Raw genomic sequence first — 6,084 nt, 5'->3', positions numbered from 1 at the left:
TGGGAAATAAGAAATACAGGTAATGGGGGTATAGAAATCTATCTTGCCTTACAAGAAAAGAGAGAAGATGGGAATAAGGGAAGGGAGGGGTGTGAAAGAAGAGAGATAATATTGAGGGAAGGGGTAATCAGAATGCAAGGCATTATGGGTGGGGGGACTGGAGAAAATTTGGAACTCAAAATTTTTTGGAAATGAATGTTGAAAACTAAAAATAAATAAATGCTGTCCCATCCTTAAAAACTGTCTAATATTTAAAGCATGAACCATGCTTATCAAATTTCCATATGATACAATGTTGGGAGGAACTCTGAGTCCACATCATGTGAGAATTGGATGAAGAGACTATGGTAATTTAACTTAGAAGTCTGAAGGACTGTTATGTGGAGGAAAGATTTGATTTGTTCCATATGGCCCTAGAAGGCAGAAGTAGGCACTAATGGTAGAAGTTGCAAAGATGTAATTTTAGGCTTAAGGTGAGAAAAAACTTCCTAACAATTAGAGCTGTCCAAAAGTAGAATAAACTGCCACAAGAGTTTCTCCATCACTGAAACCTTTGAAGTAGAACTTAAGTGTACCTGTCAGACATGTTATATAGTAAGGATTCCTTTCACTGATGGACTACCTGGCCACTGGGGTCCCTTCCTCAATTTTGTGTCAAAAGATGCAGAAAGGTTGAGAAGGATGAAGACTAAGATATCACTGTTAACTTCGCAGGGAGAAATGTCAGTTGAACATGAGGTCAGAAGACTCTCATATGACCCCTCCGGCCCCCTTTACCTCCTTCTTGGACTACTGCAATAGCCTTATAATTGGTATCCCTATCTAAAGTCTCAAATCTATTTCCATACAGCTGTCAAATTCTAAAAGCACAGGTCTAACCACATTACTTGCCTACTCAAAACTCTTCAAGGCTCTCTTTCCTCTACAATGAGACATACCAAAGGCTTATTTTACCTACTTTCTTTCACATCCTGTTCCATACAAACTGGCTGGGCTATTTTGCTACTTCCTGTACAGGGCATTCCATCTTCCTGTCATGGTATTGAAAATGCTGTCTGTTGTCCCCTGTCTGGAATGTACCTATTCTCTGATTCCAGTCTCCAAAATCCTCTAGCTTCCTTCAAAGCTCAGCTCAAGTGCTTCTATGGGAAACCTATCCTGATCTCACTAGTTGCTAGTACCCTTCAATTCTGTAAGCAGTTTGTTTCCATTTTACATTTACTTATCTCATTGTTACTCAAAGTCAAGTGTAAACTCCTTGAAGGCAAGGATACTTAAAGAGTGACAGGCATTTTAAGTCTCATAGTGAGATAGAATATGCTGATAATTAAGCCATATGAAAATTTTCTTCACCAGCTTATTCCAAACAATTGGTTTTACTCTCAATTCATCAAATGACTTGAGTTCCTTGTGCATGTGATACTGCAGTATATTTTAAGAGCATTAAAAAAAAAGGGGGCCTGCTCTCAAAGACCTTACTACCCAATTTGGGAGTCAAGTTGTTAATATAATAACAACAGTGCAAGACACTGCATGATTAAATGGTAGAAGAACATAAAACGATAATAAGAGTTTCATGGATTTCACAGACTTTAAGTTGACTAGGAGGTAATGAATGAGAAATTTTAAAAAATGGTAAAAATGAACACTAGAGCTCAACATCAAAGGAAACATTCAATTCAATGTTATATAACTCTAAGAATCTCACCATTAAGATGATACAAGTCTCATAAAAACTGGATAGATTACCAAAACAAATCAATCATGAGTTTTAATTAACTCCACTCATTTTACCACTGGGTTAAACTGGGTGACCTGCTCCTCTTATAACCAAATTTTAGTGTATAATTGATGGAAGGATAGGAAAAAAAATTTGTTTTCTTTGGCTTTGCTGCCAAATTAAGTGTAGATCACTATAAAGCCTATTAAACTCTGAACCTTAGTTTCCTTATCTGTAAAATGAAGCAGTAGTCCCTATTTCACAGGGTTGTTGTGAGGATTAAATGAAAATGTACAGAAATGTATATACACTCAGCAGTTTTTGGAACATTAAAGGTCAGCTATTAATAAGAACCAGCAAATTGCTGATTATACGAAAGCAAACACAAATTTTGGGGAGGTCCTCTGCTCTATAGCTTCTTTAGAAAAGGCACCTAACTAATTCCCAATTTTATCTATAAATACTCTGATACTGAGGTGTAAGATGCTATTTTCCAAATTATTTAATACTACCTTGGAGGTCATTTTGGGGATTAGTTTGAATTTACATACTGGACCTAAAGATGAACAAATTATTTCAGAAGAATTTCCCAGGTTAGTGGGAATGGATTCTAGTCCTGTATCGTACAACCACAGGCAAGCCACAATTTCTATCAGCCTCAGTTTCCTCATCTACAGGAAGTGAACCAATAACAACTATTTTCCTTTCAAATCCTAAAATTCTAATCTGACATCCTAAAAGTTATTTGAAGATTTTGTGGGTAGAAAAATCTATAGTTAGTTTTTGCTATTAATATTCTACCCTAAATATCAATAAACTGGAAAAATACAGTCTAGACCAGTAGTTTTCAAACAGTGTTCTATAAGGGATATCTGTCAGCTTCGAGATGGAGAAAACATGGTCACAGTATCTACTTTGTGCCTGTAAATAGAAATGTTTTCCATTAATTTATTGACTCAAAAAGTCACTGCACTTTCAGAAATGGTCCAGGGTTGGGGAACCTGAGGCCTCTAGGCCACATGTGGTCTTTTAGGTCTTTGGGTGCAGCCTTTGACTGAGTCCAAGTCTTACAGAACAAATTCTTTGGAATTTGTTCTGTGAAGTTTGGATTCAATCAAAATGCTGCACCTGAGGACCTAGAAAGCCACATGTGGCCTCAAGGCTGCAGATTCCCCATCCCTGGTATAGAGTCTTCAGATTAAATATCTACTGGATTAAATGTTAAGTTACGGGGTGATTCTACCCAGTAAAGTCACAATGAATATTTTTTTAAATTGGTAAAATAGTAACTTCTGTTTAACAGAGCAACTACCATAGAACTACCAATATTAATGAACATAGAAATAAAAACTACACAATTCAGTACATATAAGATGCTTTGTGACCCCACCCACTTTTACCATTTCAAAATGCTTTTCACATCAGTAAGTTACAGGAAATTCAAGGATCAATTTGATACACTTGCTTAAGTTACAATAAAAAAGACATTAGCAAAACCAAATCAAAATTTTTAAAGTAAAGGAAGTATACATTTAACTTTTAAAAAAATAGTTAATCTCTGATTCTTAAAAGTAACAAGCTTTTTGTAAACTGTCTCAGTTGTATACCTTTATGGCTACGCTTCAGCTTCAGACATATGATACAAAACCGGAAAGTGAGGTGGACCAAACATAGCAAGAGAAAAGAATGAGAACAAACTGTTCCATTAGTATTCCCTTCCCCACCCCCAATCTCTCTCTCTTCTAGCGCATTTGGTAGATTTCCTATAGACCTACCATTTAATAACAGAGTTAAGAATAACACTGGATAGTGTTAAGAAGCTGTGCTCTATACCAGTGCAAAACATACCAATATATCAATGAAGTTATTGGAGCAACAAAGTATGTTTGAATACAAAAATTTTTATACTATCCCTCAGTGAATATTTATTCCTCTTTTCACTAAAAGTCCACTTTCAATATTCTACTGGCTTACTCCAAGGTGTAATTTAAATACAGAACTCTATTTCAATTATTAATTCATCTCCCCCTCTCCCAAACAAACTGATACACACTACACAAAATATCCAACTTTAAAAATACTATCGGATACTCACATAGCCTTAAGGACCAAAGAACTGATAGCCTCTCTGGTTCTTCTCTTTCTGCATGTGGAATTCCCATAACCAGTCATCAGCTGACTTCTTTATGCTTATCTGCTAAAATAAGCTCTAAGAAGCAGATCTAATTATCAGGACAACCCTCAATAGATCACCCATTACATGATTACTACAAGTCACAGAATGACAGAAGTAGAATCTGGTCCAGCTCCATTTTACAGATAAGCAAACTAAGGCCCTGGGAGATTAAATAACTTGCCCAAGGTAATAAGCATCAGTCAGAATTGGAACCTGGGTCTTCTGACTCCAAGCATTTTTTTTTCCCACAGCACAATACTACTTTAAAAACCTCTGAGGATGCCTTCCCAAATTTCCAGTGAGTTGGAGCCTACACAATAGATTCAAACTCTAGAACACTAACTCTTAATTCAATATAAGCTGCCATATTATATATATATATATATATATATATATATATATATATATATATATATATATATATATGTATGTATGTATGTATATATGAAGGACTACAGAAGCCTTGTACTTCTTTGCCCCTTAAGACACCATTCAGACCAGATCCTTATCTCACAGATGAGAAAACTGAGGCTAAAAGAGAATAAGTAACTTGATCTGGGCATCATTCTCCTGAGATGAGAACTGAATCTGTCTTCCTGAGAAATACAGTGCCCCATCTACTATGCCCCACTGCATCTTCTATGCATCCTAAAATGCTTAAATCTTCACAGAACTTAAAAACTAGACAAAAAAAAAGGTTAGCGGTGTAAGGACCTTTGCTGATAATCTGATCAAACCCCCTAATTTTACAGATGAAGAAAATAAGGCCCAGAAAAGTGAGCTGACTTGCCCAAGTTCATACAATTGATAAACATCAATCAGCAACCCTATCTAAGCCTCACAATAAATCATGTGTTCATTAATAGGAGGGCAAGGGGTAAAGTTAAGAGAAGTAAAGGTATTGGTGTTGAAAAACTTTTTAAAGAGAAAACTGAAATCACCAAGCAATTCATTAAGAAACTTTTTGATTCTTCAGAATGAAATTAAAACCTAACTGTGCCACAAAATGTGAAGTGACTATCAGTTTCAAGACACAATTGAAGTTTGATGGTTAAGTCAGGACATGAACCTAAATTCTGAAATCAGAACACTTAACCCTCAACACAGTCATTTCAGTAGTTTGCCAAAGGAAAAGAAAGTTTAGGACAGGTCTATACTAAAGGCATTATTTGCTACTGGGTAACTTAAGCTCTCTGTCTTGTTACATTAAGTTCATAGAGGCACTGGAATAAAATACTGGATTGCTACACTAAACCTAGATTTCAAGAGAATTTCTGCTCTTAGTTCTTGGATTAAAATCAGCATTCCCCCTCCCCCCTTAGGACTCACCAAAATTACAGAAGTTCCAAAGTATAAAGTGAAAAGAAGTCAATTGTGAATCACTTACAAGAGGATTCTTAAAGACTGCTTCCTGGGTTTCCTTACTAATGAGGAAAATTGTCTTTCCTGATATTTAGAATCCCAAATCTACTCTTCAAACAGGCAAAAAGCCCTATTAAAACCTATCTTACATCAAATGATATTGTAGTTTCAAAAGTGTACATTAAAGCTACTGTGGATACAATGTTTCAGAATCCTCCTCTTAAAAGTTTTTACTTTGTAAACTTAGAACAAACCTGGACACTGTGTAATTCAAATACCAAACTTGTAACAGGAAAGCAGATGCAGTTTGAATTGCAAATATGCTTTGCAGCCATAATACTTTCACGACCAAAAGTTTCCAAGTTAGTTTAACTGCTGTTAGAATGCATTTTTTAGGCATCTAAAAGACAAGTCACTAATCTAGCTTCCTTCACAATACGAAGCACTAACCTGTTCTTCCTTTAACAAAAATTTCTAAGTCGCCTATATGACCTATCCAAAAAATCTTTTGCGTTCTCCACGGTTCTACATAGAATTCCTTTTCTAGTTCTAAAGAAGAGAAATTATGAGAAACTGACAAGCCAAGATAAAAAGGTGCTGGTCAAGAGGCGTCACAAACAAAAACATGCACTACGCTTGATGTTTCAAAAGGTTGATGGCTGCGTATCACCCCCCCCCCCCAAGATATCAGAAACTGCCCCTTCTAAACACCTTCTCTAAACCAAGGAGTTGCCATTAAAACTATCCACCTTCCTAGTTCTAAGTTTCCATGCTCGGCCCCACATGGTCTGCAGAAGTTCGGCTGGAGCAGGGGATAGGGTGGGAG

This window comes from Notamacropus eugenii, chromosome 2, assembly GCF_028372415.1.
Source record: "Notamacropus eugenii isolate mMacEug1 chromosome 2, mMacEug1.pri_v2, whole genome shotgun sequence".
In the NCBI taxonomy this organism is placed as follows: Eukaryota; Metazoa; Chordata; class Mammalia; order Diprotodontia; family Macropodidae; genus Notamacropus; species Notamacropus eugenii.
The sequence above is the reverse complement of the archived record's forward strand: the minus strand, read 5'-3'. Positions refer to the sequence as shown.